At 40.7% G+C, this 24,712-nt stretch overlaps 2 long non-coding RNA genes across 3 annotated transcripts in view; one reads left to right on the forward strand and one right to left on the reverse strand.

Moving 5' to 3' along the window:
• The window catches only part of LOC122459260, a 38,703-nt gene extending 22,233 nt beyond the window's left edge, over window positions 1-16,470 (reverse strand). Inside the window, exons 1-2 of one of the 2 annotated variants that reach the window (XR_006279813.1) lie at window positions 16,442-16,470; window positions 6,642-6,646 (exon numbers count right to left, since the gene is read on the reverse strand). This is a non-coding gene — a long non-coding RNA (uncharacterized LOC122459260). Of the gene's footprint in view, window positions 1-6,641; window positions 6,647-6,741; window positions 6,750-16,441 lie in introns of both variants that reach the window. The other variant, XR_006279814.1, reaches the window with a different exon arrangement.
• LOC122459259 lies at window positions 2,827-8,079 on the forward strand. The gene is made up of 3 exons (XR_006279812.1): window positions 2,827-3,055; window positions 3,439-3,442; window positions 8,069-8,079. It is a non-coding gene; the product is annotated as an uncharacterized LOC122459259 (long non-coding RNA).
• Window positions 16,471-24,712: the final 8,242 nt, after the last annotated feature.

Consider the following 24,712-nt stretch of genomic DNA (forward strand, 5'->3'; position numbering starts at 1 on the left):
CACTTCAGCAGGTGGGTACTGTAGTTGTAGGAATGCATGATAGAGATCTTGTAGGTGTTTGTCTCTGTCTGAGGGGTTGGAGCAAATGCGGTTATATCGTAGCGCTTGGCTGTAGACAATGGATCGAGTGGTATGATCTGGATGAAAGCTAGAGGCATGTAGGTAGGAATAGCGGTCAGTAGGTTTCCGATATAGGGTGGTGTTAATGTGACCATCGCTTATTAGCACCGTAGTGTCCAGGAAGTGGATCTCTTGTGTGGACTGGTCCAGGCTGAGGTTGATGGTGGGATGGAAATTGTTGAAATCATGGTGGAATTCCTCAAGAGCTTCTTTTCCATGGGTCCAGATGATGAAGATGTCATCAATGTAGCGCAAGTAGAGTAGGGGCATTAGGGAACGAGAGCTGAGGAAGCGTTGTTCTAAGTCAGCCATAAAAATGTTGGCATACTGTGGGGCCATGCGGGTACCCATCGCAGTGCCGCTGATTTGAAGGTATACATTGTCACCAAATGTGAAATAGTTATGGGTCAGGACAAAGTCACAAAGTTCTGCCACCAGGTTAGCCGTGACAGTATCGGGGATACTGTTCCTGACGGCTTGTAGTCCATCTTTGTGTGGAATGTTGGTGTAGAGGGCTTCTACATCCATAGTGGCTAGGATGGTGTTTTTAGGAAGATCACCAATGGACTGTAGTTTCCTCAGGAAATCGGTGGTGTCTCGAAGATAGCTGGGAGTGCTGGTAACGAAGGGCCTGAGGAGGGAGTCTACATAGCCAGACAATCCTGCTGTCAGGGTGCCAATGCCTGAGATGATGGGGCGTCCAGGATTTCCAGGTTTATGGATCTTGGGTAGCAGATAGAATACCCCAGGTCCTGGCTCCAGGGGTGTGTCTGTGCGGATTTGTTCTTGTGCTTTTTCAGGGAGTTTCTTGAGCAAATGTTGTAGTTTCTTTGGTAACTCTCAGTGGGATCAGAGGGTAATGGCTTGTAGAAAGTGGTGTTGGAGAGCTGCCTAGTAGCCTCTTGTTCATACTCTGACCTATTCATGATGACGACAGCACCTCCTTTGTCAGCCTTTTTGATTATGATGTCAGAGTTGTTTCTGAGGCTGTGGATGGCACTGTGTTCTGCATGGCTGAGGTTATGGGGTAAGCGATGCTGCTTTTCCACAATTTCAGCTCGTGCACGTCGGCGGAAGCAGTCTATGTAGAAATCCAGGCTGCTGTTTCGACCTTCAGGAGGAGTCCACCTAGAATCCTTCTTTTTGTAGTGTTGGCAGGAAGGTCTCTGTGGGTTAATATGTTGGTCAGAGGTGTGTTGGAAATATTCCTTGAGTCTGAGACGTCGAAAATAGGATTCTAGGTCACCACAGAACTGTATCATGTTCGTGGGGGTGGAGGGGCAAAAGGAGAGGCCCCGAGATAGGACAGATTCTTCCGCTGGGCTAAGAGTATAGTTGGATAGATTAACAATATTGCTGGGTGGGTTACGGGAACCATTGTTGTGGCCCCTTGTGGCATATAGTAGTTTAGATAGCTTAGTGTCCTTTTTCTTTTGTAGAGAATCAAAGTGTGTTTTGTAAATGGCTTGTCTAGTTTTTGTAAAGTCCAGCCACGAGGAAGTTTGTGTGGAAGGTTGGTTCTTTATGAGAGTATCCAGTTTTGAGAGCTCATTCTTAATCTTTCCCTGTTTGCTGTAGAGGATGTTGATCAGGTGGTTCCGCAGTTTCCTTGAGAGTGTGTGGCATAAGCTGTCAGCATAGTCTGTGTGGTATGTAGATTGTAATGGATTTTTTACCTTCAGTCCTTTCGGTATGATGTCCATCTGTTTGCATTTGGAGAGGAAGATGATGTCTGTCTGTATCTGTGCGAGTTTTTTCATGAAGTTGACAGATTTCCAAGATCTCTATCATGCATTCCTACAACTACAGTACCCACCTGCTGAAGTGAAGAAACAGATTGACAGAGCCAGAAGAGTACCCAGAAGTCACCTACTACAGGACAGGCCCAACAAAGAAAACAACAGAACGCCACTAGCCATCACCTTCAGCCCCCAACTAAAACCCCTCCAACGCATCATCAAGGATCTACAACCTATCCTGAAGGACGAGCCATCGGTCTCTCAGATCTTGGGAGACAGACCAGTCCTTGCTTACAGACAGCCCCCCAATCTGAAGCAAATACTCACCAGCAACCACACACCACACAACAGAACCACTAACCCAGGAACCTATCCTTGCAACAAAGCCCGTTGCCAACTCTGTCCACATATCTATTCAGGGGATACCATCATAGGGCCTAATCACATCAGCCACACTATCAAAGGCTCGTTCACCTGCGCATCTACCAATGTGATATATGCCATCATGTGCCAGCAATGCCCCTCTGCCATGTACATTGGCCAAACTGGACAGTCTCTACGTAAAAGAATGAATGGACACAAATCAGACGTCAAGAATTATAACATTCAAAAACCAGTTGGAGAACACTTCAATCTCTCTGGTCACTCGATCACAGACCTAAGAGTGGCTATACTTCAACAAAAAAGCTTCAAAAACAGACTCCAACGAGAGACTGCTGAATTGGAATTAATTTGCAAACTGGATACAATTAACTTAGGCTTGAATAGAGACTGGGAATGGATGAGTCATTACACAAAGTAAAACTATTTCCCCATGGTATTTCTCCCTACCACCCCACCCCCCACTGTTCCTCTGATATTCTTGTTAACTGCTGGAATTAGCCTACCTGCTTGTCACCATGAAAGGTTTTCCTCCTTCCCCCCCCTGCTGTTGGTGATGGCTTATCTTAAGTGATCACTCTCCTTACAGTAAAAGAAGAGGAGTGCTTGTGGCACCTTAGAGACTAGCAGGTTTGTTGGAGCATGGGCTTTCGTGGGCTACAGCTCACTTCATCGGATGCATCCGATGGGGTGAGCTGTGGCTCGCGAGGGCTTGTGCTCTGGTGAATTTGTTGGTCTCTGGGGTGCCACAAGTACTCCTTTTCTTTTTCAGAATACAGACTAACACGGCTGCTACTCTGAAACCTCTCCTTACAGTGTGTATGATAAACCCATTGTTTCATGTTCTCTGTGTGTGTGTATATAAATCTCTCCTCTGTTTTTTCCACCAAATGCATCCGATGAAGTGAGCTGTAGCTCACGAAAGCTTATGCTCTAATAAATTTGTTAGTCTTTAAGGTGCCACAAGTACTCCTTTTCTTTTTGCGAATACAGACTAACACGGCTGCTACTCTGAAACCAGTGTTTCTGTAGGGGATTCAAATATAGGACAAAACCACAGTGCATTTTCAGGTCTATAACACCAACAGTGTCAGCCATGGTTATGAGTGATTGTGAGGGCAACAGGTCATACAGGAGGAGAGAAGAAGTAGAACATGAATATACCCTCTATGGTAGAGGAATCATCATATATGTCCAGTACAGTGGTCTAATGGAGTGTTCTGATAAGGTTATCTTTTTCATACAGTGCAAGTTACACTTCTGTGTTCTCTGTATTTGCTGAACAGGAGGTAGGTCAGTTTTCATGGCTTTGTGGGGCAAAGGATTGTCTTGTGGCTAATGTACAGGAATGGGGTCAGGAAATCAGAGTTCTGTTCCTGGCTATGGACAGAGCTGCAGTAAGTTATCATAGTGCCTGAACAGAGGAGCTCTGCATTCTGAGAAAGCATGAGTGGACAGATGCCACCAAGAATTGCTCTGTGTTTTAGGAATCCATCCTTGGAGGGTAGAAAGGAAGAGATGCAGACAATAGCTGCTCAGGAGATGGATTCCCAGAGGCATGGTGCTTACCTATATCTTTTTCCTTTCTACCGTAGAAATAAGATTCCCCATCCCCATCAATATAAAAGGACTATTTAACACAATATGTACCATCGGGCCTCCTACCTAGAGGCAAATGGGGGGCCTAAGGATTTTTCAGACTCCTTCAAGTAGGAGGTGCTTGTCAGCAGTCTGAACTGTGACACTAATATAAACATTCATCTCTACAGGGAGGAGGTCAGATCATTAGGTAAATTTCTCTGAGTATTTTTGTGTTTAGCTTGTTGTACAAATAATTGCTTTTAACTAATATCTTCTTTCTAGTGAAAATCTAGTTTGGTAGTTGAATATTTTGGAGCTTGGAGTCTCTGCTAACTTGTATTAGAGCATCTATTAACTGCAAGGCTTTCAAGTGTGATGTCTGAGTACTTTAATTGTCACTGTAATTGATTTTACCTTTGACTTGGCATGGTGATTGCTTTGTAATTTGCTGATTAATGGCTGTCCTCTGGTTATCTCTGCTTGGCTAGGCCTGAAGCAGAGATCAAACACCTGTGTTTTTGTTTTGTTTTTTTCCTTGACTCTCACTTTTTCTATAAGCCTTCAAAAACTACTTGAATCAAATTTATCAAAGGGGTGGGGGGAAGAAAGACACTGTACATTCAACACATCCTTAACTCTCGAACTTGCAGAGGGACAGGCTGCCCTAGGATCTGCAAGGCCTTTTGTGAAGTCATATGTGTAGGGCCTCAGGCAGATTTCTGGACCCTGCTTTTCTAGAGAAGAGTTTTACTGCTGGCTGGGTAAATAAGCATCACATTTACACTTTCTCAGTGAGGAGTCACATTTCCCACATTACTTTTCTTGTTCCTTCACTGACCTCAGAACTGCTTGTGTGATATCTCCCCATGAGTCCAGAAGGCCATGGTGGACAGCCTAGCAGATTTAGGCTATGTCTACGCTATAGCTTATGTCAGCAGAACTTATGTTGCTCAGGTGTGTGAATAAACCACCCCCAGAGTGACATAAGTTAGTGCTGTCTACACCAGTGCTTATGTCAGGGTATGTCTGCAGGAGAGCTTCTGCTGCTCGTGGAGGTAGATTTATTATGCTGACGGGAGAGCTCTCTCCCATCGGCATAAAGTGACTTCATCAGTTGTGCTGCAGCAATGTAGCTGCCTCGACGCAGCTGTACTGCTGCAGTGCTGTATGTGTAGACATGCCCCCCAGTCTGTGCTCTAACTCTCAGAGCAGGAATCACTCCTCCCTGTGCTAAGTGGTTTGTCCCCAGGCAGAAGGAGTAGGGTGCCTTTCACAGGCAGAAACTTCCTGTAATACACTCAGAATGGGGAAAGCACTTACAAACAGAGCTCTGCTACTTGTCCTGAGTGAGCCAAACTGGAATCATGCTAGGTGAGAGGGCTATCCACATCCATCTGAACACACAGCTGTGCCTGTCTGTCTGGGGGAAGAGGGAAAGGAGGAAATCAGAACTTTTGAACCAGCCAGATGGCAAAGACTGGTTCCATCTCTACCTCCTTATCTGACCCAAGAGATGATCTTCTAGAGTGCGTGGCCTTCCAAGTGTGTGGCCCTTTTTAGCTACGCACTCCACACTTGCCTAAGTCCTGGGTCAAAGTTAAGGAACATTGACTAATTTCTTCTTGTGTACAGAAAGGTGCAATCAAATTCTTAGAATATAAAGGTTTAGAATAAATTAAGGCTATGATCATGTTGAGGCACAGTGGTCTGATCAGTAATTTACTTTCAGAAATGGGAAGAGTTATGCAGTTGGCAAAAGATTTTAAGTGAGTGAGCACTGTGACAGTGAACTTCCATCTCACTATTGGGTGAACTTTTTTTCTTGTATCATATACTTATTAGAACTGGTGTCTCATGGTCTAAGATGACAGTTCAGTGGAGTCTTTGCAGGTCTTCATCACCATAGTGAATATTTATTATTTTATAGTGTTATAATATAGATCCTTTTCAAAGGAAAAGACCTGGGTTACATATGGATAGAAACTTAGGCAAATGCATCTCTTGGAGATTCTGGTTTCCAGAACCCAAGATTCCTAATGAGACAGTCTATTTCCAAGTGGCCCTGAAAGCAAGGGCTTCTTCAGGTGAGACGCAGAAGCCCTCATTTTTTCCTGCTCCAGAGAACAATAAATACCCCAGGAGAGGGGTTAGTACTTCCTGTGTTTCTGCAAGAAACTCACATGTGTCTGCAGATGCCACAATTTTAGATTTTCTTCCTTCCTCACTAAAAACAACAAGGAGTCCCTGTGGCACCTTAGAGACTAAAAAATTTATTTGGGCATAAGCTTTTGTGGGCTAGAACCAATCAGATGCATGAGTGGGAAAGACAGGAGCAGATATAAATACGTGAAAAGATGGGAGTTGCCTTACCAAGTGTGAGGTCAGTCTAATGAGACAATTCACTTAACAGCGGGATACCAAGGGAATGCATCCGATGAAGTGAGCTGTAGCTCATGAAAGCTTATGCTCAAATAAATTTGTTAGTCTCTAAGGTGCCAAAAGTACTCTTTCTTAAGGGAGAAAAAATAACTTTTGTAGTGGTAATGAGTGGCCCATTTTAAAATGGTTGACTCATTCTGGGGGGTAGGGGCAGAAGTGGTCTATGGCCTTTTACTCTTTGTCCTATTTCCTTTCTGCACGTTCAAGTCAGTTAGAATGGGCAGTAGAGGTGCCTGTGGCTGCAGTTGTCAAAAGTGAATGACCAGTGTCAAGGTTCCTTCCCCACTCTGAACTCTAGGGTACAGATGTGGGGACCTGCATGAAAGACCCCCTAAGCTTATTCTTACCAGCTTAGGTTGAAAACTTGCTCAAGGGACAAACTTTGCCTTGTCCTTGAACCCTATGCTGCCACCAACAAGCGTGTTAAACAAAGAACAAGAAAAGAGCCCACTTGGAGATGCCTTCCCCCCAAGCCCTACACCCCCTTTCCTGGGGAAGGCTTGACAAAAATCCTCACCAATTTGCATAGGTGAACACAGACCCAAACCCTTGGATCTTAAGAACAATGAAAAAGCAATCAGGTTCTTAAAAGAAGAATTTTAATTAAAGAAAAAATAAAAGAATCACCTCTATAAAATCAGGATGGTAAATACCTTACAGGGTAATCAGATTCAAAACATAGAGAATCCCTCTAGGCAAAACCTTAAGTTACACACAAACAGGAATATACATTCCATTCAGCACGACCTATTTTACCAGCCATTTAACAAAAGGAAATCTAAAGCATTTCTAGCTAGATGAGTTACTAACTTAACAGAAGTTCTGAAGAGCATTCCTGACCTGGTCCCAGCAAAAGCATCACACAGACAGATGGACCCTTTGTCCCTGTCCACCCCCCCTTTCCTTCCCCCCCAGATTTGAAAGTATCTTATCTCCTCATTGGTCATTTTGGTCAGGTGCCAGCAAGGTTATTTTAGCTTCTTAACCCTTTACTGGTGAAAGGGTTTTGCCTCTGGCCAGGAGGGATTTTATAGTTCTGTGTATAGACAGGTGGTTACCCTTCCCTTTATATTTATGACAGTGGCAGATAAGGCTAATTTAGCACATATTAAAACCCATACTTTTTTGCTTGTATATTATCTACACTGAGATCATTAATTCCTCAGAACATCAATGTAATTGGTAAATTTCATGATCTATTGAAAACCTAGGGGACATTTCATTTTGAAATGTCCATCTTCAACTCTTAATAGATTAGCAGGAGTTCAAGGCTGACTGATCAGCCTTCAGGATGCTAAATTCTGTATATGATGCTGGTTTGTATTTCTTTTTAAATAACTAAAACAAATTTTTGGAACTAAACCCAAATCCTTTTTAATACCATGATTTGGAGAGGTTAAAAGCCTTTACTGGTAGAGGCAAGAGAAATGTTTAATGAAAATATTTTATTTCTCTGCCCAGCACACCCGACTTCATTTGCAAATTGCCATGTTTATTGTAAATACAACAAAATATTCCTATATGCAATTTCTATATAGATTCATTCACACACAGGTTCTACATAAAGGTTGTTATAGTTACCAGCCTAGATATTGCTTGTACAGGTCACTAGCCAGGTGGCCTGGACACGAGAGTGGAGCAGAGTCGTTGTCGGATGCTCATCCTTTCCTCCTGGAGGGTGGCTGTAGAACCAGACTCAAAGAACACAGTCCCTGGACCCAATTTTTATAGGTCTCTGGTTCAATACAAGTCTGTGGGAGTTGCTTCATCATGCTGAATTTACAATTGAGATGACCATCAATCAGCAGGTGGTACATCCATGATGGCTCCATGATAGCTAGATGTTATCTTCTTCTTCCTTGATGCGTTTTGGGTAATTCCGGTTCGCCCTCCAGAGGCCATCTGGTTATCTCCACTTTGCATATTCAGCCCATCGATATCAAGGTTGAAATTCTTAGGGTTAGGCTGGCACCATTTACTAACCAATTATTTCCCTGCTTCAGACTCTCAATTCCATTCACTAATCATTCATTTTTTTACTTAACAACACAATCTATGACTCTTGACTCATTTAACAAGTTTTATCCCACTATCTATTTTTCCCTTGTTGGATACCAAGATTTACATAGGCATGACAAGGGGCCCCCGTGGGGGAAGAGCATCAGAGTGTTTTAGGAAACAATGCTGTTCTTTCAAAGTTCTTATTACTTTCCAGCACAGACTCTTTGTCCTGTACCGGCCTGAAATAATTAGCACTTTGGCCTTGCATTTGTTCCAGAGTGAAATTCAACAGCATGGAACTGATGTTCATACCTTTTTACAATACCTATATACTCTTTTATCTATCTATATTTCTACTACTACATAATTATAATTCTGTCATACTTGTATAACTTTGAGGGTGACCCAACATGGAAATGCAGTACTGTGAATGCTGGCCAGCTTAAATAACAACAAAAGGTTCCCCTGACAGCATCTTCCCTCTTGTGTGGGGGAGGGTCCTCTCCTGTCTAGCTGGTTCAGAGTCCTGTGAAAATCTTGGCTGGCTCTCAGTAGATGGTGTTATGTCTGATCTCTGCCACTGTGAGTGCTGATCGCTGCAGGCTTGAACTGCCTGGCCCATGCACTAGATTCCACAGCAATGCAAAGACTCCTTGGGTGGGGAGGAAGAGTTCATCAGAGACTCCCTGCACTGTTCTATTTCCTTCTCAGTGAGTCCCAACTTAAAGCTCAAAACTGAAACTAGTCTCTTAGTCAGTCTGGCCCATCTCACTGAGGGCCTCAGGACCCCTAGCTCATTACCAGTTCAGCACACTGCTTGTTGTATCGACTCATGCAGAAGCCTCCCTGTTGGGCTCAGCAGGAGTTTCTAGTCCATTCTGCCACCAACAGCTCCAAGCATGTGGGTAAAAATGTATCAGAGGCCTCTGATAGCCATTAATAGTGTAGTCCAACGGTAGGACTTCCTGAAGTCCAGAGTTCCAGGAGCTGAACAGAGTTAATATCAAGTTTCAGAGTAGCAGCCGTGTTAGTCTGTATTCGCAAAAAGAAAAGGAGTACCGGTGGCACCTTAGAGACTAACAAATTTATTAGAGCATAAGCTTTCGTGAGCTACAGCTCACTTCATCGGATGCATTTGGTGGAAAAAACAGAGGAGAGATTTATATACACACACACAGAGAACATGAAACAATGGGTTTATCATACACACTGTAAGGAGAGTGATCACTTATCAAAGCTCCTATCACAGTGGAGGAGAAAAGGGGTGGGGGGAGGCGATAGCTCAGTGGTTTGAGCATTAGCCTGCTAAACCCAGCATTGTGAGTTCAATCCTTGAGGGGGCCATTTAGGGATATGTGGCAAAAATTGGGGATTGGCCCTGCTTTGAGCAGGGGGTTGGACTAGATGACCTTCTGAGGTCCCTTCCAACCCTGATATTCTATGAAAGATTACTTGGTATAGAGGACCAGATAATTCATTCCAGGCATAGGGGAGAAAAGCATGGTGGTGGGAGAAAGATCCAGAGACAGTGTAAAGGGGAGCAAACTTGAAAGCATGCAAGGCCCAACTGGGGTATTGGAAGGCAATGACAGCCAAGATTTTTGTTGTGTTATTTATATAGCACCAACAAAGTTCTTGGTGCTTTTATAGGCTGGGGCAGAGCTGTGTAAAGCTTTGATAATGAAGACAGGCATCTGAATTTGGTGCAGAAGGAGATATGAAGCCAGACCACATGAAATTTAAATGAAATAACTAGTTCAGAGCCAGGTGGAGAGATTTCCAGAGTTGGTGTTGGGATTATTAGAATAGACTGATTCTTGTGTAGCTTCTGTTTAAACCATTCAGCTCAACTGCATACTTTGTGTTACTCTGACAGAGCAAAAGGGACTTTTTAACCCTAACCCTGTGTGGGCACCTGAAAATTCTTCCAGTTTTAGGGAATTGCTGAGTTGTTTAATGCTAGTGTAGCTAGATTGACCCCACCCTATCCTGGCCCTGCATGGTATGGGGTGGGGGGGTTGGAGGGAGGGGAGAGATGCCAGGGCATAAGAGTTTGTCTGGAGTGTGCTGCACTCTGCCCATCCTCTCTGGTGTGAAGACTCCTAAGGAGTCTATTTACAAGATGAACCTCTCCTGACATCCCCACCTGACATTTAGAGCAGTAATCTGCCCAGGCAGGTTGGTCCATAGGAACCTGCGGAATGAGGCTGTGACATTGAGCCAGTGAGGGTTAAAGAACCAGCAGGTAAGTGACCCAAAATCAACCTTTAAGGACACATAAGAAAAGTACTGAAATGGTAATCAGGGCCATTCCTTGTAGAGAGTTATCAAAGCTATGTTAAATGGATGAGAGTTCTGTACTGTTAGAGAATTAAAGGTAAATACTAATTAATTGTGTGTGTGTATATGTATGTGTGTGTATATATATAAATATATATATTTATTTATTTACAGTGAAAGTGTTCTTAAAATGAACATGTGCTGGGTGGGTCATCATCTGAGATTGCTATAACATTAAATATATGGCAGAATGTGGGTAAAACAGAGCAGGAGATATAGAATTCTTCCCCAAGGAATTCAGTCGCTAAGTAATTAATGCATTTTTTTTTTAATGAGCATCATAAGCATGGAAGCATGTCCTTTGGTGGCTGAAGCATGAAGGGGCATATGAATGTTTAGCATATCTGGTATGTAAATACCTTACAATGCTGGCTACAAAACTGCCATGCAAATGCCTGTTCTCACTTTCTTGTGACATTGTAAATAAGAAGAGTGCAGCATTATCTCCTGTAAATGCAAACAAACTTATCTTGGTGATTGGCTGAACAAGAAGTAGGACTGACTGGACTTGCAAGTTCTAAAGTTTTACATTGTTTTGGTTTTGAATGCAATTTTTTTGCAATAATTCTACATTTGTAAGTTCAACTTTCATAATAAAGAGATTGCAGTACAGTACTTGAATGAGGTGAATTGAAAAAATACTATTTCTTTTGTTTTTAGAGTGCAAATACTTGTAATAAAGTGTGAAGTGAGCACTGTACACTTTTTATTCTGTGTAGTAATTGAAATCAATATATTTGAAAATGTAGAAAACATCCAAAATTTTAAATAAATGCTATTCTATTGTTTTAAAAATTAATCATGATTAATTGTGATTAATTGCACAGTTAATCGCTTGACAGCCCTAGTGATTACATTAGAGTAATTCATTATTTTAATTATTTATACTCCATTTTAGAAGTAGAAACATATGCAGTGCCTTCTCTTTTTAGCTGAGAGCTGCCAAAATGATTCAGCTAACCATGAAAAATGAAAGGGGGGGGAATCATCATTTGTCATATGAAAAAAAAATTGTTTACATAGTGTCATAAGAGGCTTTAAAGGCAGGGTCACCCATGAACAAGAGATAAAGGAAGAAAGGTTTAAGATGTGATTTAAATAGGAGTGGGGAAAACAAAATAGATGGGATGGAACAAAGAAAAGCATAATCCCTTTGTGAATTGTGAGGAGTAGAAAGAAACAAATCAGACTGAAGTAATTGGGAGATTAGATGAATCTGAGGTGACTGGAGGGAAAACAGAGAAAATTTTGAAAGCCAGTTGGGCAGCTTTGAATTGGACCTGGAGATAAATCAAAAGCTGTTAAAGAGTGGTGGGGAATGGAGATTAAAAAAAAAATCACACTTCTAACTGTTATACTGGTATAACTTTCAAGCGTAGACCAGGCCTAAATATTTTTCATTTAACTGATACTGTTAAACAATACAAACCATAGACTGGATGCAGTTATACTAGTATAAAGGTGACTTCCCCATAGGAATAATTACATCTGAATAAAGCACCTTCATACCATTATAACTGCTTCCAGACTGGGGAGGATATTCCACTTTAACTATAAGTACAACTTTCTAGTGTAGACAAAGCTTTAGACAAGGTAAATAGTTCTTTTGAAAGAAGCTTTTGCACATATAAGTATAGTTACCAGATTTTATCAGTAAGAATTAGCAAACTAACAACATTTTAACTTGAACTTCTTTAACTAAGAAATCTTTCTCTGAAGGACATCCATCCTCATAATATATAAGCATTAATGTTTGAGAGAATTTTGCAAACTAGCAATTTGCAAATGATTGGTCTAATACAAACAAGCTTCACCAGTTGTAGCAATGGAGGAAGTGTAGACTGGGCATCACATTTTTAACACTCTTTGGCCTGCTCAAGTTTCAGCAATCTTGCCCTGATCTCAGTTAGTTGACAAGTTTAGTAAAAATGTCCATGCCCTGTACACAATAGTGCTATCAACAGTCATTCTGCAGCAGCGCTAGATCAATAGTGGGAGAAGGGCTGAAAAGTCCAGTCTAGACAAACTCTAGGAATATTTTTGTTAGGCTGTCAGCAGATTCTTAACCTGTCAACTGGGGAAAAAAAGAAAAGGAGTACTTGTGGCACCTTAGAGGCTAACAAATTTATTTTAGCATAAGCTTTCATGAAGTGAGCTGTTGCTCATGAAAGCTTATGCTAAAATAAATTTGTTAGCCTCTAAGGTGCCACAAGTACTCCTTTTTTCTTTTTGCGAATACAGCCTAACATGGCTGCTACTTTGAAACCTGTCAACTGGGAATACAGCTCTTTTCCTGCAATTTATAAATACAATATGTGACACATACACAGATAACAGGTGAACAAATTGTACTAATCCAGCTGCTTCTTAGCATTGATTAGGTCTCAAACAATGACACAAACTCCTTCCTTCACAAACAGCTTCAGTTGATACATTTTGAAAACTGACTTTGCCATCAAATGTAGATTGTTTATAATCAGTTTTTGAATGCCATGCAAAATTGTTTCAGCAAATCAAAATTAACCAGGAAAAGCAACATGTGACCTTTCATGAACAATAGCTTTCACAGTTCAATACATCCACCTATCCAAGCCTCTCCTCCCCCATGTGTGGATTAAAACACTTGTATTCTCTTGGGAGATAGTATTTATCACCTCTGATGGGCATCCACACTCACTAGGAAAGCAGCAGAGAGCACTCACAACAGGAATGATAATGAGGAGCTTTTGTAGCCTAACAAAAGTCAGTACCATGCAATTTACTCCAGTCGCATACTGCTCATGGCTTTTGATGTCTGTAAACCACAGTAGACCTGCCTTTAATCTCTACACATGTAGCTTTAGCTGCACTTCTTAGAGGAACATAAATTGAAAGGGAAGAAATGCAATACAGGAAAAGAAAATTCAATCCATGTTTTACAGGGTCTCAGGAGTCCAGGGGTACTAAACAGATGATTTTTTTTTTTTTACATGAAGAAACAGACCATGGAAGCAGAGATCCTGTTAAGGGAGTTTCAAAATCAGAATTAAAACATGGGCATAAACTTGCTCTCTTAGCATAGTAAAGTGATACTGTCAAGATGTTACAGAATGAGAAACAATCGCTTTCAATTATTGCATATGCCATCTACTATGTTGAAAACTTGAGTGCACAATCCACCTCTGTCTATTTGAAATCTATTCAGAATCCTGACTGCATTTCTGTTCAATCTTGTGGCAGCAAGTAGATTGGGCTTTAGTTTGTATTTGCAGAGCTAATGGGTTCCTTTCAGTACCAATGAGATTCAGCAATCTAGCTATAGTATAACAGGAAAATGGGAAATTAGCATCTGCTAGAGCAAAGGAAAAACTGGAATTTCTGTACCATGGGAATCTGATTTTTTCAACTCTTTTGTCCCGAGTCAGGACAAAAGGTTGAAATATGCTATTTTTTTTGTGGCACAAGAAATGATGAATTTTTTAAATTAAAATGATACTTTTTTTGTCAGTTCAGTTCAACAAACTGAACTGAAACATTTTATTCATGAATATGAAGATGTTTTGATCAAAACACAATATTTTAGCCTTTCAAAATCTAAATTTTACTTCAATTTTTCATTCTAAAAAATATTTCAGTGTTTCAATTTGTTGGCCTGATTTAGGCCAAAAACAACGTTGAAAAATCAGATATTTCAGCACTATAGAAATTCTAGTTTTCCCTCATGTCTAACTGCATTTCCTTGTGTTGCTGTATGGCCTTATGGGAGATGTAGTTTGGGTGCCTGATGTCTCCATTCTCCCATAATAACTGAATTGACTGGCAAGACTACATCTCCCATGATGCACTTGCAGACACACTGTACCAAGTGGCTGTGACATATTCAGGGTACAATTTGGACTGATGAACAGTTGTCAACTCCCTAACTTGCGGTGCCTTTTACACTGCTATGTTGTGAGAGCTACCACTCCTGGTCTGTTCTCAGACAGCCCCCAGTATGTAATAATATAACTCCCAGTTATATTGTAAAAAGAAAAGCAGTACTTGTGGCACCTTCTCTAAGGTGCCACAAATACTGCTTTTCTTTTTGCGAATACAGACTAACACGGCTGCTACTCTGATATCAGTTATATTGTGTGAGTGCTGTAGCGAGCCACCTATTGCACCCATAACTGCACTACAGAGCAACACCAGCAAACTCCCAGTCCCAGACTTTCCCCAGAAATTTATATCTTGTACTGCCCAGCTCTCGCCTGGATAATACAAGCTCAGATAAAGTTTGTCATTTTATTATCGGAAAATGATGTACACAAATCCTATTACTCTAAATAGAGTTTCCCAAACATTTCAGTTCAAACACAATGGTTTAGATAAAACAAGTTTATGAATTACAGAAGGATAGGTCTTAAGTGAATATAAGTAATGGGGCATAAAAGTCAGAACTGGTTACAAGAAAAACAAAAGTAAAACAACTAATACCCTACAATTCTACTTTGTTAAGTTGTGCATAAATTCTCACCACATGTTTCAGCAGTCCTACTGGCTGAACTTCTTTCAGTCAGGATCCAGCCATGTCCCAGTCACTGATGCTATGAATCAATGCAGCATCCTAGGGAAATGCAGCCTAATATTGAACTGACTTGAACCAAAACATTTTGGATGAGTTTAACAAACTGAAATATTATGATTTGGGTCAAAGTGACCCAAAATGAAACATTTCATTTTGGTTTTCCTGATAGAAAATTCTGTCTAAACTGATTCTTCCAGTGGAAAACCTTAGATTTTTGCCAAAACTACATTTTCTGCTGAAAAATCCTTCTGATGGAAAATGCCTGACCATCTCCCCCATCCCAGAACTTGCACTTTGGCTATTCTCAAGAAGGAGATGATATGAGGTCTAGGATCTATGCTGGTCACCTGCAGTATGTGTTGCTTTCTTTTTTATTAACAACCATAAAAATAAAGACAAGTATATTTTAATTTTGGACTGAAAAGTTATCTGAATATTGGTAATGACCTCTGAAATTTAGAGGTCTGTGGTCCAGCTGAATATTTTCCCCATCCAGCCTACTCAAACAATGAATGCTAACTTTTTGATACTAACTTTTGATACTTGTTGCAAGTACATCACAGCAGCAGGTTATGTTGATCAACTGATATTGTGATATCATTCATGGGAGTACTGGGGCAGATTCTTTTTCCAGTAGTGGTATAAATCTGAAGAAACTGAAATTAATGGAGTATACTGATGCAACTGAGAGCAGAATTTAGCCCTGTGTCTTACTGAACAATACTTGCATCAATGAGATAAATGTATGGTCGTCTACACTACTGCAGAGTGCCTGTTGGGAGGGTAAATACAGTGAAAACTATTCTAAATAAACCTGTCAGAACATTTTTTTTTTCAGAAAAAATACTCAAACACATTTTTTTGGAAAATGTTCATGACCTTCTTTTCTGTTCTCTGAGCAGCTCTATGCAATCACCCAAGAGACCAACAATAAAATCATCTGTTAGTAATGACCTTTAATAAATCCCCATGGTATTTCTCCCTCCCACCCCACACCCCACTGTTCCTCTGATATTCTTGTTAACTGCTGGAATTAGCCTACCTGCTTGTCACCATGAAAGGTTTTCCTCCTTCCCCCCCCTGCTGTTGGTGATGGCTTATCTTAAGTGATCACTCTCCTTACAGTGTGTATGATAAACCCATTGTTTCATGTTCTCTGTGTGTGTGTATATAAATCTCTCCTCTGTTTTTTCCACCAAATGCATCCGATGAAGTGAGCTGTAGCTCACGAAAGCTTATGCTCTAATAAATTTGTTAGTCTCTAAGGTGCCACAAGTACTCCTTTTCTTTTTACGAATACAGACTAACACAGCTGCTACTCTGAGACCTTTAATAAATAATTGAACAAAATTATAAGGGAAACTGGGCTTGTATATTAGAGATTCAGTAGTTGGGGTTTCAATTTTATGAAGGGTAGCCAGGGGCACAGAGGACATTGATTTCAAACTGGTTATGCCAGTTTACACCATCTGAGAGTCTGACCTTGGGCTTTTCCAATTTAGTGGATCTCATCTAGCATGGCTTAGAACAAGATAAACAGCATTTGGATATATGGTGTTCTCACCTGTGTAAAATATCTGTTAATAGCTTTTCAGTTACCTGCATAACTCCAGATTGTGTGGATCACTCCAACTATTGGTTTAGGCTATATGGATCGGATCCTTCTTTCACTCACACCACTGTAAATCAAGAGTAATTTCAGTGACATACATGGAGGATAGATACACAAGGGTAAAACTAGTGTAAATGAGGCAGATTATTAAAAGAATGGTTAATTACATTGGCTGTTATGCAGATAATTCGTTTTACTTCAAAATGAAATTGATTTTTCAAAAGAGGAGTTGTTGTTTGGAATCATATTTTAATTTATTCAAATGACATTGGTGGAGTGTTTTGCATTAGAAATTTCCCAGAGGTTATCTACCAATCAGATTTCAGAGTAACTCACACTACAGTAAACAAATGTATAGAGTGGATGTTTAGTTGCAAAAATGTAAGTGTTTCTGGGGATTATTTATTTCCCTGAAGGAGAGGTTTGACTGCATTATTATGCTATCAACAATATAGGCCTGAATGCTAAATTTGATATTTTTGTATTTTCAAGTAGCTGCAAATATCCACATACATTTTTCTTGCATCTGCAGACTCAGAAGTTTTTAGTTAAAAAGCTTTACTTTAATGCTTCATTCTGGTCATCTTAATCTGAAGGAGAAACTACACTAGCTTTTTTGTTAAGAAGAATCCCCTTTAAAGAAATCTTCATGTTTATTGATACTACTAATGTTTCTTATTGGTATACAGGACAAAAAAGAAACAGTCAGCTAAAAGGATGAAAATAATATTGAAAACTATGTTCAGAAAACATGAAAGTGCATGGTGCAAACTGAAAAAGCTATGATGGCTACATTTAGGCTGACTCTTTTTTTGAAGGGCAATTATTAGATTGTTGAAGGGCCAAATCCTAAAAGGTGCCTAACACCTAAAAATTCAATGAGAGTTGCAACTGTTCAGTACTCCTCAGCAGGTCTTTAAACCAGAGCTCTCACTTGGTCTTTAAAACTGTTTTAAAACTCTTAGGCCAAAAACTAACAGGAGTAGAACACCTGCTGAGCAGGTTGCATTAGGAGTTGCAGCTGCTCAGCATCTGTCCATCTTTGATATAATGGAGAATATCATCTGTATTTTTAAAATGATTTTAACACATTATTCTCCTCAGTTTTACTAATCCGCTCTCCATTAACATAATCTTGGCATGAAAGAAGGGGAGGGGGAATCTGAGCTCCCTCTGCTGTGTTACATAATAAACATTATTCCCAGAGCTGGGCTCATTCCTATTGACTAACACAATCAGTGATGCTGTTGGACCAACAAATAAGTAAACAAATGGAAACACTAAACTGCTTTTAGATGGACTTCTGTTTTCGTAGTTGCAAATCCATTGCCGTTGCACTTTTACACCCACATTTATTTGAGTTCACAAATGTTGAGGTCCATATCTAAAAAGTCCCTTTGTCAGTGCAGCACGAGAAACACTGCAATATACAAAGTTTTTGTCAAATCGAAAAAGAAAAATCAACTTTGTAAACACATTCCATAGTCAAATTTCTATGAGGGAATTAAGAGGGAATTACAAGCAATGATCCTGAGATGTAGTAAGCATGCATGCTCACTATCATTTCAGTGGGAAATGCAGATGCATAGCACAAATAATGATTAAGTTCAGTGGAGAGTATGTGTTATATATGCAGAACCCAAAAAACTGTGGGTCTGATTCTGCAAGTCTGAGCCTTGAAGGCTATCTGTTTATCTTAGGTATTTCTATGACTTCCATCTATGTAGTATCTGAACATCTCATGATTGAAATTGCAGCAAGGGCGGTTTAGGTTGGACATTAGGGAAAACTTCCTAACTATCAGGGTGATTAAGCACTGGAATAAATTGCCTAGGGAGGTTGTGGAATCTCCATCACTTGGGATTTTTAAGAGCAGGTTGGACAAATATCTGTCAGGGATGGTCCAGATAATATTTAGTCTTGCCTTGATGCAGGGGACTGGACTAGATGACCTCTCAACATCCCTTACAGTTCTATGATTCTATGATCTTTAATGTATTTAGTCTCACGATATTCCTGTTACAGAGGAAAGTTCTATGTATCCTGATTTGATAGAGGGAACTGAGACACAGAGGGGTTAAGTGACTTGCTCAAGAGCATAAAGGAAGTCTGTGGAGGAGCAGGGACTTCTGAGATTAATGGATACTTAAAGTGCTTCATTTCTCACAAGAAGTGGTCAGCATATTTCACTTTATTTTTTCTCCATATTTGATTGTATAGCCTGATGTCATACCCATATAGCACACGAATACATGGATATGACATCACCAAAAAGACTTGACCAGCCAATCAAATAACTTTTTAGGAAGTCAGTGGCAAGCCCAATAAATCCCCAAATTCCATTAATATAGTAAACACAGTGAACAAAGAGATGAGATATTGGTGATGTAGGCACTTATAAATAGGCTGCTGACTAGCATTCCTTTGACAATTGATTAGCACCAGTGTAATGCAGTGCAAATAACTGAGTTTTCAGTACACTGGCAGATCCAAGAAAGAAAGAAAGAAAAAACATTTCATTTTGGGTCAAACCAAAAGGAATGTTTAATTTTTTTCCAGTAAACTGAAAAGTAAAAAAAAAAAAAGTATTGGATCAAACACACCACTTGATCCCACCAAAAAATAAAGGTTTCATTTCAATTTTGAGCTTTTAAAAATACTTTAAAATGAAGGAAATTTCAGAAGTTATTTTTGAATTAAAATATTCAGCCAAATCATTTTGTCAAAATATTTGACTAATTTGCAAAATGCTTGTGTTGCAAAATTTTTATTTGCCTACAAAAAGTTTCTCAGAAGTCCCTAATTGATATTTTCTATGCAGCGTTAGCATTTCCTTTGTGTGCTTAGTGAAATTACCAGTAGACAAGTCCACAGCATGCTTTCTGCATCTCTGGAAGACTAGCCTGCAACGAGTTTCCAACAAACCAGTTACTTCGCTCCTTCCCATCTGCTTGACATGGAATTTTTCATTGCAGCACCAAAACCTGAGTGCAGAGTTGCTCAGCCTGGTAGGTTTCAGAGTAGCAGCCGTGTTAGTCTGTATTCACAAAAAGAAAAGGAGTACTTGTGGCACCTTAGAGACTAACAAATTTATTTGAGCATAAGCTTTTGTGAACAACAGCTCACTTCATCGGATGCATTCAGTGGAAAATACAGTGGGGAGATTTATATACATAGGGAACATGAAACAATGGGTAAGAGTGATCACTTAAGGTGAGCTATTACCAGCAGGAGAGCGGGGGGGGGGGAAGGGGAAATCTTTTGTAGTGATAATCAAGGTGGTCCATTTCCAGCAGTTGACAAGAACGTCTGAGGAACAGAAGGGGGTTGTGGGGGGGAATAAACATGGGGAAATAATTTTACTTTCTGTAATGACCCATCCATTCCCAGTCTTTATTCAAGCCTAAATTAATGGTATCCAGTTGGCAAATTAATTCCAATTCAGCAGTCTCTCATTGGAGTCTGTTTTTGAAGTTTTGTTGTTGAAGAATTGCAACTTTTAGGACTGTAATCGAGTGATCAAAGAGATTGAAGTGTTCTCCGACTGATTTTTCAATGTTATAACTCTTGACGTCTGATTTGTGTCCATTTTTTCTTTTATGTAGAGACTGTCCAGTTTGGCCAATGTACATGGCAGAGGGGCATTGCTGGCACATGATGGCATATATCACATTGGTAGATGTGCAGGTGAAAAAGCCTCTGATAGTGGGGCTACAAAAAGAAGGATTCTGGGTGGACTCCTCCTGAAGGTTGAAACAACAGACTGGACTTCTACATAGAGTGCTTCTGCCGACATGCACGGGCTGAAATTGTGGAAAAGCAGCATCACTTGCTCCATAATCTCAGCCGTGCAGAACACAATGCCATCCACAGCCTCAGAAACAACTCTGACATCATAATCAAAAAGGCTGACAAAGGAGGTGCAGTCGTCTTCATGAATAGGTCAGAATATGAACAAGAGGCTACTAGGCAGCTCTCCAACACCACTTCCTACAAGCCATTACCCTCTGATCCCACTGAGAGATACCAAAAGAAACTGCACCATCTGCTCAAGAAACTCCCTGAAAAAGCACAAGAACAAATCCGCACAGACACGCCCCTGGAACCCCGACCTGGGGTATTCTATCTGCTACCCAAGATCCATAAACCTGGAAATCCTGGACGCCCCATCATCTCAGGCATTGGCACCCTGACAGCAGTATTGTCTGGCTATGTAGACTCCCTCCTCAGGCCCTATGCTACCAGCACTCCCAGCTATCTTTGAGACACCACTGACTTCCTGAGGAAACTACAATCCATCGGTGATCTTCCTGAAAACACCATCCTGGCCACTATGGATGTACACCAACATTCCACACAAAGATGGACTACAAGCCGTCAGGAACAGTATCCCGATAATGTCACGGCAAACCTGGTGGCTGAACTTCGTGACTTTGTCCTCACCCATAACTATTTCACATTTGGGGACAATGTATACCTTCAAATCAGTGGCACTGCGATGGGTACCCGCATGGCCCCACAGTATGCCAACATTTTTATGGCTGACTTAAAACAATGCTTCCTCAGCTCTCGTCCCCTAATGCCCCTATTCTACTTGCACTACATTGATGACATCTTCATCATCTGGACCCATGGAAAAGAAGCCCTTGAGGAATTCCACCATGATTTCAACAATTTCCATCCCACCATCAACCTCAACCTGGACCAGTCCACACAAGAGATCCACTTCCTGGACACTACGGTGCTAATAAGCGATGGTCACATAAACACCATCCTATATCGGAAACCTACTGACTGCTATTCCTACCTACGTGCCTCCAGCTTTCATCCATACCACACCACACGATCCATTGTCTACAAGCAAGCTCTAAGATACAATTGCATTTGCTCCAACCTCTCAGACAAACACCTACAAGATCTCTATCAAGCATTCTTACAACTACAGTACACACCTGCTAAAGTGAAGAAACATATTGACAGAGCCAGAATAATACCCAGAAGTCACCTACTACAGAACAGGTCCAACAAAGACAATAACAGAACGTCACTAGCCATCACCTTCAGCCCCCAACTAAAACCTCTCCAATGCATCATCAAGGATCTACAACTTATCCTTAAGGACGACCCATCACTCTCACAGATCTTGGGAGACAGGCCACTCCTTGCTTACAGACAGCACCCCAACCTGAAGCAAATACTCACTAGCAACCACACAACAGAACCACTAACCCAGGAACCTATCCTTGCAACAAAGCCCGTTGCCAACTCTGTCCACATATCTATTCAGGGGACACCATCATAGGGCCTAATCACATCAGCCACACTATCAGAACCTCGTTCACCTGCACATCTACCAATATGATATATTCCATCATGTGCCAGCAATGTCCCTCTGCCATGTACATTGGCCAAACTGGACAGTCTCTATGTAAAAGAATAAATGGACACAAATCAGACGTCAAGAATTATAACATTCAAAAACCAGTCGGAGAACACTTCAATCTCTTTGGTCACTCAATTACAGACCTAAAGGTGGCAATTCTTCAACAAAAAAACTTCAAAAACAGATTCCAACGAGAGACTGCTGAATTGGAATTAATTTGCAAACTGGATATAATTAACTTAGGCTTGAATAAAGACTGGGACAGGATGGGTCATTACACAAAGTAAAACTACTTCCCCATGTTTATTCCCCCCACCACTCCCCACTGTTCCTCAGACGTTCTTGTCAACTGCTGGAAATGGCCCACCTTGATTATCTTTACAAAAAGTCCTCCCCCCCCCCGCTCTCCTGCTGGTAATAGCTCACCTTAAGTGATCACTGTTGTTACAGTGTGTATGGTAACACCTATTGTTTCGTGTTCTCTATATACATAAATCTCCCCAATGTATTTTCCACTGAATGCATCCAATGAAGTGAGCTGTAGCTCACGAAAGCTTATGCTCAAATAAATTTTTTAGTCTCTAAGGTGCCACAAGTACTCCTTTTCTTTCAGCCTGGTAGATAACTGGTAGATTGGTTTAGAAGCTTTTACAATGCTTGGCTACCAAGTCTTATCTCTGTGCCACAGAAGCAGGCACAAAATCTGAAGTTTTGGCTCGTGGCAGTGAAGTGACTTTTACAGATGAAACATTGATCAGTGTGGATAGATCCTTTTTAGCCAAAGGTTATGTCAATATTGTTGTATAAACTGGAATAATTTTACTTTTTTTACCCTAGGGCAGTTTTGTCAGAGTTCTACAATGAAAACAAGGACTAATACAAAGAGAGAGGATAAAAATCACAAAAGGGCAGGACTTTCACTATGCTTATACGGAGGAGGAAGGGCTGCAGCACCAGTAGCCAGAGCAAGCTGTGCGGGGCTGTTGCTCCCCACTGCAAGCATCTGGGCATGGAGTGAATGGAGGCAAAGCTCCATTTCTGCTTCCTCTCTGTGCTGACAGGTATGCTGGCTAGAGCATTGAGGTGGGTTAATCTGCTACTGATAAAGAAAAATTCCACATTATTTGCCCCTAGAGCAAAGAGGGAAATCAAGGTAGGACCTTGTGCATCTGTATTACAATTCCTTCTCAGAACTACTCCCGGAAGGGTGAAGCTATGCCCTGCCTCCTTACTTAGGGGAGGTTGAAAAAATGCAATCTAGTCTGAAGTGAAGAATAATTTTGGCTTGCAAAAGTTTTCTTGGAACTGCATTTGTATCTCCTGTGTTCCCAACTCTAAGCCTTCCAGGACATTTCTGTAACAGCAATTTAAAGGAAAGTTTAAGAAACTGATTTTGTCAGGAGGGGACAGCAATTGGCAGGTGCATTGACATACTCTGCTCTGCGTACTGACCTCTGCCTTGTGGTGCTCTGAGTTCTAATTTCAGCAGGAGATTTGAATTCATTATGAAATAGATTTCTCTTTCCAGACCTTGCTGCCATATGTCCTCCTCGGTGACATTTACATCCAAGGAAAATACATAAATCAAATAGTTCTTCTGCTAATGCTCAAGGGAGGCACATACAGCTGCCTTAAACTCAAACACTGACAGGTAGTATCCACGGGGATCATGAAGGTTTTCACATGTTTGCTCCCTCCAGAAGGTGTAATTGTAAAGTAAACCCACTATGGAATTTTGAAAGGGTGTATCTATCAAAGGGGCAAAGGAAACGGCAGTAACTGCTTTATTTTTCCTTTTGTCCTAATTGTTCATAAAACTATCCAATAGCCAGAACTCCACATCACATTTGCATTGTTGCTGATTCACATGCAGTGAAATTTTATTGTAGAAATCAGTGTTCTGTTCTTCCTCTTTTCTTAGCCTCAGAATTTGAATATCCACTTGAATCAATGGAAGGTTGGAGAGAAATCAAGCATGAATAGCCCAAGGTCTTCAGTGTTCGCTCAGTCTACTGATGCTACCTATTATAACATCATATTAGATTCCTGTAGAACCACCAGGAAAAAATAGGGAGAATGGGTCACAGTAGGTGCCTGGTTGTCTGTTAACTCAGATGCAATTGTTTAAACCCTCACAATAATTTCCCTTATTGTGTGGTACTTAATAAATGGATTGTCATTAAAACACTAAGTACGTATTTTGGATATTTTTTAGGGTCACAGTGCCTGCCCCCATTCTGTTTGTTGTTAATCAGTGCAATTAGTGCCTTACTTTCATAAATTCTAAATTGATCAACAAAATTATAGAGAAAAGAGTCATTACTGTGTCCATCATCCAACTGAAGTTTACACATCATACTAGCTGATTTCAGTGAGTGGAAACTTAAATGTTTAAGGAGGAGAATATATACTATAATTGAAAGTTGTACCAAACATTTGGAGACTTTCATCTTTTTATATTTATTAGGAAGTATGGCCAAATTCTGCACTTATATGTATCAGTGCAAGTCTTTGACTTCATTCAGGTTGCACTGGTGTAAATGAGAGATGATTTTACCCATGTTCTCTCT

The sequence above is a fragment of the Dermochelys coriacea genome, chromosome 3 (assembly GCF_009764565.3).
Source record: "Dermochelys coriacea isolate rDerCor1 chromosome 3, rDerCor1.pri.v4, whole genome shotgun sequence".
NCBI lineage: Eukaryota > Metazoa > Chordata > Testudines > Dermochelyidae > Dermochelys > Dermochelys coriacea.